The sequence below is a fragment of the Tenrec ecaudatus genome, chromosome 5 (genome assembly GCF_050624435.1).
Source record: "Tenrec ecaudatus isolate mTenEca1 chromosome 5, mTenEca1.hap1, whole genome shotgun sequence".
Taxonomy (NCBI): domain Eukaryota; kingdom Metazoa; phylum Chordata; class Mammalia; order Afrosoricida; family Tenrecidae; genus Tenrec; species Tenrec ecaudatus.
In genome coordinates, this window is record NC_134534.1 from 140,333,670 (window position 1) to 140,347,880 (window position 14,211).

Sequence of the window (14,211 nt, forward strand, 5' to 3'; positions counted from 1 at the left end):
GGGGACTTAAAGGCTTGAAACTAAACAAGCAGCCATTTAGCCCAGAAGCAACAAAGCTCACATGGAAGCAGCACACCAACATGTGTGATCATGAAGGGCAGAGGGGACCAGGTTTCAAGCAACAAAGGTGGGGAAAAAACTCATATCATTGTGAATGAGGGGAGTACGTGATGGGGACCCAATGCCTATCTGTAGACAACTGGACATCCTTTGTGGAGGGGTAGTGGGGAGGAGATGAGTCACTCAGGGTTCAGTGTAGCAATAATGAAACTCAAAACCTTCCTCTAGTTCTTAAACGCTTCCTCCCCACAACTATCATGATCCCAATTCTACCTTGCAAACCTGCTTAGACTAGAGGAGGCACAGTGGTACAGTTGGGATCTGGAAACACAGGGAATCTAGGACAGATGAACCCCTCAAGATCAACGGTGAGAGTGGCAATACCGGGAGGGAAGGGGGTGTAGAAAGGGGGAACCGATCTCGGGGATCTACATATAACCTCTCTGGGGGATAGGCAACAGGAAAGTGGGTGAAGGGAGATGTTAGGCACTGTACGATAAGATAAAATAATAATTTATAAATTATTAAGAGTTCATGAGGGAGGGGGGAGCGGGAAGGGATGGGGAGAGAAAAAGGAAAATGAGCTGATTACAGGAACCCAAGTGGAAAGCAAATTTTGAGAATGATGAGGGCAACAAATGTATAAGGGTGCTTTACTCAATTGATGTATGTATAGATTGTGATGAGTTGTATGGGCCCCAATAAAATGATTTATATTTTTAAAAGAATATATTGTTCTAGTATTGAAGTAGAAGCCAACTGAGCTGGTGTACCCCTGCTAAACCATTCGGATTCCTACTCATTCCTCTCACTGCTATTGAGTCAATGCTGAATCATAGCGACCCTCTGTGGCTTTCTGAGACTGTAGCTGTTCGTGGAAGTAGAAAGCCCTGTCTTTCTCCCTGGTGAAGCTGCTGGGGCTTTTTTGAACAGCCCAATGTGTAACCACTATACCACCAGCACTCCATATTCCTAATATGTCTCAAATAGTATCTGCATCTGCTAAGTGTGTTGACATCACCCAGTACAGCACCCAGCACATGACAGGGAATCACTAAATATAATGATAATTATTTATTGTCTTATTGAGTGAGATTATGAAAGCAGAATTAGAATGGTTGCCATATGGTTGACCTCCTACACAGTAGACTCTTGTAAAACAAGCATGTGATTCCATGACTAGTTCTGTTCTCTGCGTCTCTGCCTCGGTCATATTTCAGAGGTAAGAGATTTGGGGGTGGGGGTGAGAGCCCTAAGGGTAGCAGCATGCTTCGACAAATCTAGAAGTCCATCAAGGGGTTCCAATTGTCATTGGTTTTGTTGAATCAAGTAACATGGAGTAGATACTTAGTAAAGAAGACCTCTGGTGGGGCAGTGGTTAAAGTGTTCGGCTGCTTCATGCAAGGTCAGTGCTTCAAACCCACCAACCCAGGCTGTGGAGGAAGGATGAGTCCATTTAATTCTTTAAGATTCATGGCCTTGGGAACTGTGGGCTCAGTTCTAATCTGTCATATAGGGTTACTGTGGTGACATGAAATGACACAGAAAGGCTCTTCTAGTCTAACTTTATAACTCCCATGCAAATAGGGTATGCAAAACCCAAATAGAGGGAACTGGTCAGTTTTGCTATGCCACTGGGTCTATAAGAGAGCCATCTGAGAAGCATAGAGGGAGAATCCTGTGACCATCGGGGGGAAAGGGGCATGTGCATGTGCAAGATCCCTGCCTGACGTGACAGAGGCATCACAGACACAGAGGCTGCTGCATCAAGGCCATGAGACAGAGCAGAGGAGCAACACCAAGACCAGAGGACCAGCACCAAGACCATGAGACAGAGGCAGAGCCTAGGAGCAGCACCGAGACCAGGAAGCAGAGCAGTGACCATACCAATGGAACAAGGCAGAAGACAGGGGTCCACATAGCTAAGAGGGTGAAGTACCGAGGGAAGCATGTCTGCCAGCCTAGGTGAGAGGAGGAATTGGGGGGAAAGACTTGCATCTTAAACATTTTGTAACTTGTTAGCTTCCTCAATAAACTCCGAAATTATGACTACTGTCTGTGGGTTCCATGTGGCCATTGCAAAGCATTATCCGATCTAGGAGAGAACCCGAGGGCTTTAGGGGGGTTGGTTGGTGTCAGAGTAGGATAAGGAAGGATAAAGGGTGGAGGCGTGTCTCACCTCTGTCATATAGGAATTATGCTTGGGCAGATGTGGAGTTGGATTCTCCTTCCCACTTGTATAGCCAAAGGAGAGGAGGTGTGGCCCTCATGCCGCTGTCTCAGTCACCATGAGTCAGAATCTACTTCATGGCAAGAGGGTTAGTATGGGTTTTTAAAATGAAGTAATATGGACTAAGTTCCTCTCTCTTTTCTTTCTATGCCAGCATCCATGGACCAAACTCATCTTTCTCCTTGACCAGTTCCACATCCCAGCTCATGGGTCCCTAGGGGAAGATTCTGGCTCTAACACTGGGGATAAGATCTTACATCAGCTACCCAGTTCACTGCAGTCCCTTAGTCATAGTAACCAGGCAAAACTGACATTTGAGCTAAGTCAGCCCAATGAGGTTCAACTCAAGTTTGGGGAGGGGGTTCTTGGAAGTAGAGAATGTATCTTTGCAAAGACTTAAATTCGAAAGCAGTTGCAGGGGATCTGACATGGGGTTGGCTTGATCTGATGCCACGGGAACACAAAGCAAGGTACAGCAGAACAGAAAAAAGATTGGCTGGGCCAGGAAAGGACAAATGGAAACAGGGAAGCCAGGAAGAAAGGGGAGGAAGTAACATTGAGAAGACATTGCGACCAATGTCGCAAACAAACTGTAAAGTCGTTGAACAGAGAATGAATATGCTCTGTAAATTTCAGCCGGACTACAGCGTTTAAAAGAATAAGGAATGGGGTCTGGATGACGTCACTTGAGCTCTGAACCTACTGGTGCTTGCAGTTAAAAGACTTGAGTTAAATGAACCAATGTGTTCCCGCTTTGCTTAAGCCAGCTTGAGTTGTGTTTCTCTGTCTCCTAACCCTAACTGATGTCTTCCACAGAGGCCACGTCCTCGGAGCCTGTGCACGTAGCAGAGAGGAGAGGTGGCCTGCTCTCCGGGTCCTGTGGGAGCAGCTCTGTAGTCCTCATCAGGAAAGTCCAAATGACAAAAAAAGCCACTCTCATGCTCGTGGTAGCAATTTTAAAGATGTCCTGTGTGGGACTGACCCCAAGAAGGGATTCTAAAAAGAGCCTCGATTATGTAATGTACATCCTTAAAATAACTCCAGATTGAGTCTGAGAATCCCATTGGGGCTCCTGGCTGCCTAACCTGGGACGGAGAGGTCAGAGATTCACAGTGAATGAAAAATAGGCTGACAGCAAAATAGGCTAAGAACAAAATGGGCTCTTAACATTGGCAGAGGGAAAAGAATGGGTCAGGACCCTGAGCGACACATTAGTGAGTTTGCATTTATTTCACAACTTCTCAAAAAAAAAAAAACAACCAACCTTTAGCAGCACAAGAGGAAAGCTGACCCATTTTGGGGTCTGGAATCAATAGACTAATAAAAGTGATCCTCTTTAAAAAGTAACCATCTAAAAATAGGTTTTTCTTCTTAAAATACATTTTCCTTTGGCAGCCACGAGAAGATTTATTTTATTTTCTTTTTTAACTTGAGCCCTGATTCCTTTTCCTCTTTGATACAGAGTAAGGTGGAAGCCTTGGTGCTGGGTGGCGATTTACCTGGAAAGTGCCCCTACCCCACCCCACCTCCAGGTTCCCTTCCCAGGGCAGAATCCCCAGTCCAGGTTTCCCAGCTCTCTGGGGAGCCACACCTCTTCCCCTTGGTGGGGGAATGGGCAGCGAGGGTGGCATGTGGGGGTGCTGTTCACTTTCTGTTTCCTTCATTCTGAAACCTGGAACTGAGAGTAAGAGTGAGGTCAGGGGTGCTGAGAACCGCAACTGGGCCAGCTGTGAAGTCCTCTGGGAGGCGTAGCCACTCAGGTTCTCCTGGGGTGAATGGAGAAGACAAGGACAGAAATTCTTCCGACAGGTGGCAAACCCTCAGGACTGGGCTTGAGGTGGCCTATGTGGGTGCATTCCTTCTTGTGGGGTTCCATATTCCCTCATCCTGACTCCTTTAGAATGCCACCAAGTGACCTTGCCATCCAATGCTTTGCATGTCTTTCTTCTTTCCCAAACTCATGGAGAGGGAAATGGCTTCCTCTTTCATCCAGCCTCTGCTGGCACTTTGTGCCCTTGAAATCATGTGGGACCTGTTATCTCAGACAGAGAAACCTGGTGATGTCACGGTCAAGTGTTCGTTGTTAACCAAAAGCCTGGTGGTTTTGATTGACCCAAAGGTTCCACAGGAATAAGATGCAATGCTCTGCTCTTTGAAAGATTATAGCCCCCAAACCCTTACAGAGCAATTTTACACTGTCTTACAGGGTTGGTTTCAGTCACAATAGACCAAGCAGCATCAAACAACAACAATGTCCAGTGTCCTCTATCCATGAAAAAGGACCTAGGAGCTTGCTCAAGGTGGGGACAGAGCCTGCACTCATTCATCCATGGGCATTGGACAAATGCATGTTCCAGAAACCAACTGCAGACCAGTTAGCTTCATCACAACCCTAGGAGGTAACCCCACTGCCATAAAAGGATTTGGATTTACAGAAACCTACAGTACAGGGTTTCTAAGGCTGGGAATGTTTAGAGGAGCAGACAGCTTCTAACTTTGAGCAGCTGGTGGGTTTGAACCACAATACCTAACCCACAGCACCAACAGGGCTCCTTCTTTGCATTAAACCCACTGCTATGAAATTGGTTTCCACTGGCAACAAACCTTCATGGGGTTCCCAAAGCTGTACATCTTAATGGGAGCAGCTGGGCTGTGATCCAAATGGTCAGCAGTTCAAAGCAGCCCCTCAGGACAAAGACAGGACTTTCGACTCTTGTAAACAGTTTCAGTCTCCGAAACCCATGGAGATTTGCTATGAGTCAGCATTGACTAGATTGCATTGAGTTTGGAGCTTTGCTTCTCCAAGAGAGCAGATGGTGGACTTGAACTTGAAGATAGCCAACCTTGTGGTTACCAGTCCAGTGCTGACCCAACAAGACCAGCAGGGGTCCTTCACATAAATATCCCACGGGATAGATTCCAGAAATGTTCAAGATTATACCAGGCATTCTTTAGGCATACAAAAATATTGAAAGCAATGACATCTAATGCTAATAATAAATTATGTTTTGAGTTGCCAAGGACAAATACGTAGAACCTCTTTTCTTCATATGCCCTTTGGTCTCCAGAGAGAGGGACCCCACTTTAAGAGGATATATTTTAATCAAAGGAAGAAATGAAAGGGAAGTGAACAGAAGTAACTACTACCCTGTGTTTTCTTCATTATTACTCATCTCCTAACACTAAGCAGGGGGCGCAAAATCAGAAGACACCAGCTAATGAAACTTGCATTTCTTCTGAAAGATCTGTCCTAATCCATTTGTTATTAACATTTATCATTTTGTGTATTGCATCTATAAGTAATGGTAAATGCAGGCTGTGTGTGTGTTTACCTATCTAATATTCCTCTATATTTTTTCTGTGATGAAAAATCCTTTCTCAATAATCAAGTTGGGGGGTAAGGGATAGGTCAGGTGGCCCAACTTGGACCCATCAGCACATCCCATCCCCTTGTCCACTGTGATTGGTTCAGGGTACTTACACAGAGCTGTTCCTGCACATTGTCAAAGAGCAGTGGGAGAGAAGTTGGGAGGGTGAGTGATTTTTCCCATTGGGTTTCTGGGAAAGGCCATGGAAGCCTGGAGCTCCCATGAGTCTTGTTTGCAATCAAGAGGGAAAACCCGACTTTAGCACAAAGCCATCGGCATGGATAGGAAAGAGAAAGTAAGAGATTTGATGACATCCTTTGATTCAAAGCCTGGATTTCAGCTTGGATGGATTAAAACCCTTAGACTCTTTATTATTTGCATGCACCCAAAATCTCCCCTCCTTCTTTCTTACTTCTGTATTTAAAAATTGATTTTGCATGTGTGGGTTTCTTATAGCCATCAGGAGTTTTTCCATTTTTCTCTCTTTCTCATTCATTCTCTCTTTCTTCCTTTTCTAAGCATTTTATCGGGAACTCTTACAGATATTATAACAAATTAGATCAAGCATAATTGTACAATTGCTGCCACCATCAGTTGCAAAACATTTGCTTTTTTCTTGAAGTCTTTGATGTCAGCTCCCTTGAGTCCCCTCCCTCTCTCCCCCTACCCCCCCCCAGGAACCCTTATTATTATTAATATGTATGCACTAGAACCCCGAGCCTTGACGCTAATCTGTCCTAGAAGGAACTTCAAGATGCATTGCAGTTGCATTCCGAATCAATTTTTCCCATAATAACTTAAAATGGATCAATCCATTCTCAACCACCAAGTTTCACCCTAACCTTGCCTTTTTATACAAAATATTACACAGAAATTTCAAAGTAAATAAGTTCAGAGTTAAATGGTGTAATTTAAATAAGAAACGCAATGTTTTAAACATTTTTTAACAACTACACTATGGCCCATACCTTGAGATTGATGGGGATCTGGATCTATGGACATGGATGTGGAGAGGAGGGATGGAGAGAGAGTCATTATTTGGAAGGGGAATCCCCTTCTACAAAATCAACTGGTACCTGCTTTTCAAGAGATTTTTCCTTCTTTGTCTTTTTTTGCTAGGACCTGGCTGGCTTTCTCTTAAAAAAAAAAAAAATCTGTCTAATGTGCTGTTGGTGCTTTCTTAACTGTTTTCTAAAAGGAGTTACTAACTTAACAACAATATTGATAACACAGGTAACCAGTTCCTTATCATTATGATTCTTTTCAAAAAATGCTTTCTTAGGACCCATGTTTTTTTTTTTTTATCTAAACACAGTACAAAAAGCCACAAATACTAAGACAATTATAGCGAAATGCTTGAAACACAGCCCCAAAAGATTTAAACAACGGGCACTAACAACGCCAACTAACGCCAAGTGAACAAACACGAACTGCTTTTGTTTACAAAAATCATGTGTGTCGGGTTGGATTCCAATGTTTTGTTTGAGCTCTGATGCAAAATTTTCTCAACATTTTGAGTCAGAATCTGATTGTATCGAGTAGTGAGGTAGTCAAGTATATATATAAACACTGACCATAATGATAAGGGAGGAAGTATTAAAGAACTAGATAATACTTGTGTGCTTCATCAGTACTATACTGCACCCTGGATATATGAGGGGTATCCAAAAACAGCAGAATTTTCCCCCTAAGCTCTGTAATTTCCTTACAAAACTTTATCACCTTCAAAATACTGTCCATTGCATTATTCCATTCGTAGAAGCATTTTTCAAAATCATGTATTTGACTGACTGACGGCATCTCCTTCATTGTTTTCTTCACCTCTCCTACATTGTCTCGCCATTGTCCTTTTGGGTCCTTCATTTGCGGAAACAGAGGTTGCTTGGATGGAGGTCTGGTGGGTGAGGTGCGTGGGGTAAGAGAGGCGTGCTGCTTTTTGTCAAAAACTGGTGCACTGAGATGTCTGAGTGAGCAGGTGCATTGTCATGGTGGTAAAACCAGTCCCACTCTGCCACAAACCAGGCCTTTTTTTGTCACATACACACTGTTACACAATTTTTTCAGAACCTCTAAATGGAAAGCTTGATTAACAGACTGACCTGATGGGATGAACATTTTCACCTGTTTGGGAAGTTGATGGACATCCGGAATGAGGTTTTCCATCAACCACTATTTCATTTTTTTAAAATCATTCTATTTGGGGGTTCATTCAACACATATCACAATCCATATATACATCCATTGTATCAAGCACATTTGTACATTTGTTGCCATCATCATTCTCAAAATATTTTCTTTCTACTTGAGTCCTTGGTATCAGTTGCTCATATTTTTCCCTCCTTCCCCATCCTCCCTCCCTAATGAACCCTTGATAATTTATAATTTTTTTCATATCTTACACTCTCCAATGTCTCCCTTCACTCACTTTTCTGTTGTCTTCCCTCCTGGGAAGGGGTTATATGTTGATCATTGTGATTGGTTTCCTTTCTCGCCCCACCTTCCCCTTACCATCCTGGTATCACTACTCTCATTACTTGTCCTGGGGGGTTTATCTACCCTGGATTCCCTCTGTTTCCAGCTCTTATCTGTACCCGTATGCATGCTCTGGTCTAGCTGGATTTGTAAGATAGAATTAGGGTCATGATAGTGGGAGGGGAAGAAGCATTAAAGAACTAGGGGAGAGTTGTATGTTTCATTGGTGCTATACTGCATCCTGACTGGCTCATCTCTTCCTTGTGACCCTTCTGTAAGGAGATGTCCAAATGTCTACAGATGGTGTTTGAATCTCCACTCCGCGCTCCCCTTATTCACATTGATATGATTGTTTGTTCTGGATCTTTGATGCCTGATACTTGATCCCACTGACATATCATGATCACACAGGTTGGTGTGCTTCTTCCATGTGGGATTTGTTGCTTCTCAGCTAGATAACCGCTTGTTTATCTTCAAGCCTTTAAGACCCCCAATGCTATAGCCAGGCACCATCAGCTTTCTTCATCACATTTGCGTGTATACCCACTTTGTCTTCAGTGATCGTGTCAGAGAAGGTGAGCATCATGGAATGCCTGGTTATTAGAAGAAAGTGTTCTTGGATTGAGGGAGGACTTGAGTAAAGGCCCAATGTCTATCTGCTAATATTTAACATATAAATATATGTACCTAGATCTATTTCCCTATCATTATATATAAATATATTTACATATGTACATGCCTGCATTTAGACCTCTATAAATGTTCTTTGCCTCCTAGTTCTTTCTTCTATTTTCTTTTACTTTCCTCTTCTCCCACTATCATGTTTGACCTTCATTCGGATCTCAGTAATGCCTCGTGGTTACATTGTTCTTGATCAAGCCCTACCAGGTATCCTATACCCTTCTCACCATCAATTTTAGATCACTTGTTGTTACCTTGAGCTTGGGTTTGTTAACACCCACTTCCGTTCCCCCTGCCTTCCCCTCTCCCATGTCTCCCTGGAACCATCTGTCCCATTGTTTTATCCTCCAGATCATTTATCCAGCCTATCCTATCTAGCTAGACCTAAAGAGATAACAATAAACAAGACAGAGCAAAATAAAGCAACAAAAGAAAAGAAAACAACAACACAACCAATGACAAAAAAAGGAGAAAATCCTGTAAATAGTTAAACGTCTGTTTGTTGACCTTCAGGAGTGTTTTCCAGTCGAGTTTGAGGGGGCGCCACAACCTGGTCCAAAGTCTATTTCTGGTATTCCCTGGGGACTTCATTGCTCTGTTCCCCTTGATGTTCTATTGCACACCCTTAGTGATTCGCCTCAGTATGGTGGGGTCAGAGCAGGTGCAATTCCTGCACTGTGTATCCAGTGTTGTCCTCTATAGCACTATGGGTCAGTGAGGGACATTGTGTCTCATAGTGGGGCTGGCCCTATGGTCCTCTCTGCGCTTTGGCTGCTCTGGGCAGGAATATCGTCCTCAGGGCTTGATGGGCCAGGTTGTGTTCCACTCTCATTGGAATTGATTGGGGGTTATTCACAAGGGGGGTCACACTGAAAGTCTAAAGGTGTAATGGAGTGGGGGGGGGGCACCAGACCACTCCATCCTTGAGATCAATGAACGGGATCTTGTAGAAGGCACACCCCTTAGTCACACATACAGAGAACTAAAAGGGCATAAGTGCTGTTAGGTAAGCTGGTCCTGGGATATGGAACCCCAAAAGAAAAGGGGATTGAACTGATGAATTATAATAGGGCCTGTCCATTATTTAACAGATGGACACACATCTACTCTGGGTCAGGACAACAGTTAGACTTGGAGCTGATTGTGTGGTCTCTCCCTCTTTTTCTTTTGGATCTATATAAGATAGGCAGGATAAGCAATCCCAGGTAGACAGCAGTGGGACCAATGGTTTTGGGGGGTGGGTCGTGGAGGGGGGAGCATAGCCATAGGATTTTGACAAATATAGCATCTTAGTGCTTAGGTTTCTCTCTGATGTTTAGATGAAAACTAAAATCTCCTAGGTCATACATATTAACTAAGAGAAAGTGAAATCATGCAAAGACAATTTGAAGTCTTATTCAGTAACCAGTATAAACACGTAATTGTAAGAAACAAGAAGACCGCCCAAAAGATTCACCATCTCCAGGGCTGAAAACCTAAATGTGGAGTGCTGAATACGCTCAGGACTCTAACTGGAGCCTGAGTCAGAGAAGGGGAAACGGACAGTGAGGACTTACCTTGAAAATCCCCACAGCTCCAAGCTCTTTCCTCAATTCAACTCAAAGTCACTTTCAGGAAATCTCTAGTTAATGTTGCATAATGAAATTTGGAGCTTTGGCTGTCTCTCATGCCACCAGAGATGGCAGTGTTTCATGAAAATTATTTTATTACAGACCATTATATGCACTTGGTAATGGAGGCAAGAGCTATTTTACAGTCAGAGATTTTTAACTCTGAGGCTAAACGATGTTTATGGGAGGGACCAAGGAAAAATACAAAAGTTGTTTCAAGATTCCTTCATTGATATGAGGAAAGAATGAGAATTGGGGCCAAAGGGGGGGTTAATGGGATATTTAATTCAGTATGATAAATGGCACAGATTAAAACACATGTGGGGTTAATTAAGGGCAGAGAGAGAAATATATTGGTGAGCCTCGCCTTTCTAGTTCTCGGATCTCTTGTTTTCTGATGGTTGAACCAGGGTGCATCTTCCTTAGCCAGTTCCCTGCTTCAGCTGTAAAGGCTCACTGCCTGCAAGACATCTCCAAGGAGAAGCCTCATAGACCTACCCCCGCATAGCCCTAGGTGCTGGCACAGCCATGTGGAGACCCCTGCCTTTCCTCAGCTTTCCTCCTGCAGTTGGCATCATAGTGTGTGTTTTGTGAGATGGAGGAGGACTTTGTGGTTTGGTGTCAAATATATGGGTTAATGTTAGACTTATGGGCTTGGGAAGCACTGGGTAGGGATGTTTTCTTGATGTGCACTTAACCTTTATATAAAGCTCTCTCTTATACATATGAGTTACTGTGGATTTTTTTTTTCCTCTAAAGTATCCAGACTAACACAAGTGAAGGGGAGAGTTATCCGTGATGTTGAATCATGATGTTGAATGCTGTCTCCATGGAAGCAATACGAAGGTGGGAAAATGATACCTAACCCTTGAGATAAATAATATTTTTTAAGAGCCCTCTTAAAGTGAGAAGATTGAAAACCAAAGGAGGAAACCCACATTAAGACCATACTAGTAGCAGATGTATCCATGAGCAGTATAGAAAATACTAGGTGATGATTATGGTGATGAGACTTAATATTTATATTTCCTGAGCTTTGCTATATACTCATCAGAATGGTCCTATAAAGTCTACCTAAAGAAACTTGGCTTTGAGAATAGTAAATAGCTTTGCAAAAATATACAAGGGGGTTTTAAAAATTCATGGGAAAATGGGATTAAAAAGTAATTGAATTATTTTCTCCTGATCTTTCTGAAGCCTCTCATACGCATGTTTAACCTATAGCAGGCCAGGATCTGAATCCAGGTTTCTGTGGTAAATGACTGACCCTGTAAAAATTATATCCTTTCATAATGACCTTATAAACTTGGAATCTAAATTTCAAGCAATAAGAAATCTTGTAATAACTAAGTATCTACAGAATTCTTAGGTATCAAAGAATACAGGTTTGAGTCAACATCCTGGGGTGCTTGTTAGGGAAAAGTGAGGGAGAATATATAAAGCACTTTTAGTTGATTAAGTGAACATCCCATATACATGAACCATCAGCTGTAATAACATTTATTGTTATCATGACCATTATTTTCCAAATAGTCAGAAATTTAAAGACTCATTAATTTTAAAATTCTCTAAAGATAACTGTAAAAGTCTAAGGGAAAAGCAAAAACTTTATAGCAAAAATAGGTCATGTGCGTAGACACCTACTCAAGGAAATGTTTACATGACTTCCTGTTGGCTAGAAAATGAGAAAATCAGGACTTGAGTCTATTATTCCAGTGTCTGAACAGATCTTTCTCCATACTTTGCTGCTCTTAAACCTCTTCTAATATGGTTATCTCTACCCAGAATACTCACTCTGTCTTCTTGCCCATGTAAGGACCATATCACCTTAACACCTTTCTGGCACTATCGTCTGGACATACCCCAGCAAGGGAGGCATTCTTCCAGGATCACTGTCTTTGGTATAGGTTCCATCTCTCAGACATGTTGGGCCCTGTCAACTCTGACTCATGCTGACTGTCAAAACCTTGGGAGAGCCAGTGACCATGGCCACACACAGAGACCAGGTTGATTCAAGAAATTCTAACTTTACTCTTCCAAAATGCTTGCAGAAAGAAAAGAGCCAGATTTCTCCTCTGAGCTATTTCAGAGTTCAGTATTGACCCCATAAGTTAATATAAAAGAAACAGGGTTTGTTTGGTTTTTTTGTTTGCTGTTGGGTTTGTTTGTTTGGGGGGTTATTTGGTTAGCTTTTTTTTTTTTTGCAATGGTCATAGGAAGAGATTTGCAGATTTTTACAATACATTTTAAAGAAAGCAGGTTTTGCATTAGGAAATTATCCATACCCACATTTCTCCAGGGACCATTAGAACATCATCCCCTGAAGTTTTTTGCACCTTTGTTTATCTAAATTTGAGGTGATGTTTCATGTCTGGCTACGTATCTTAATGTCCTTGTTAGCCTCTTTCCCGAGTTGGACCGTCCCTGCTGATTAAGCATAAAAGGAATGTTTACTTTAGGAAGGGGCAGGACTTGTATATTTTGGATTTTTAAGAAAATAAATTTTAAATTATGTTATATTTCTAGTATTGATTTCCCCTGCATCACTCTTGCCATTTCACATCCCAAATCTAGGTACTCCTCTTGGAACATCTCATGCCATCCAAAGTGTAGCTCTATGCATGTGCATTACAGAAAGTACTGCCAATTCGCCTTTCATGACCGGTATTCACCGTGTTCAAACAAAAGGTCATATTAAGCCAATAACAAAATTGATTTAAGTTTATTCAATACATGATTTACAAAACAAGGGTAACATTTCTACTACCCAAACCAAACTCCCTGCCATGAGGGTCTATACTAATTCACAGAAACCCTGTAGGATAGGGTAGAACTGCCCCCCAGACATTCTTCCCCATCATGGCTGGTATGCTTGAACCGCTGACCCACAACACTCCTGATTCTTGAAAGGGACTTGAATTCTAAAGAGCACAATGCCTGAGGCAAAATGGTCTTACAAGTTTAGACCATTGTTTGACTCAAAGGTGACTTTGGGAAACCCATTATTCAAAATTCAAAGTTCAAAAGTACACTCATGGACAATGGTCTTGGCAGGTTACCCAATTCCCTGCACCTCAAAAAGGTAGATTCCAGGAGAATTAAAACATTTTCACCAACTAAACTGTGAACTCCTTGGTGTATTTGACTTCTTTATCTAAGGTTCTCGTGTAGAAGCTGTTACATAACAAGGCCTCAATGTACATTATTACATCAATGAATAAATAATTGTGAACTATAAAGCCAAAAGTCACTTAAACATTATTAGAAGTCCCCATACACCTGCCGTAAATGACAAAGATGATCAGAGTCCTTGCTCACAGAATCTAACTTAAGTGGCAATCGATGCTGGTCCCAATGGTCAAAAACACATTCATATTTCAGTTAGCAGAATCTAAATGCCCCTAAGGTCCTGGAAGGCATTTTCAGGGTGCACACACCAGAACTCTTGGCTCAGTGTGTGGTTTCTCATATAATTCTTGTCACTTAACATCCCCATGCCTGAAAATTGGCACACGCTGAAAGGAATCTCTAGGGTGGGAGAAAATCCTGATTCTCTGATACGTTCCAACAGGGACAGAAGGATTGCAGCTTCCTTTCCTGCCAATTTTTAAATTATGAATATTTTGGTATGATTATAAGTAAATGAAACAAGCCTACCAGGGAATCAAATAATCCAGGAACATGGAAACAGATTATTGTTTGCCTTCCCTCTTCCTCTCAAGTTGATTTGTTTTGCCTGTGCAAAGCAAAATAAGGTCAGGTGGCAGAAAGATTACATTGGAAAACTTAA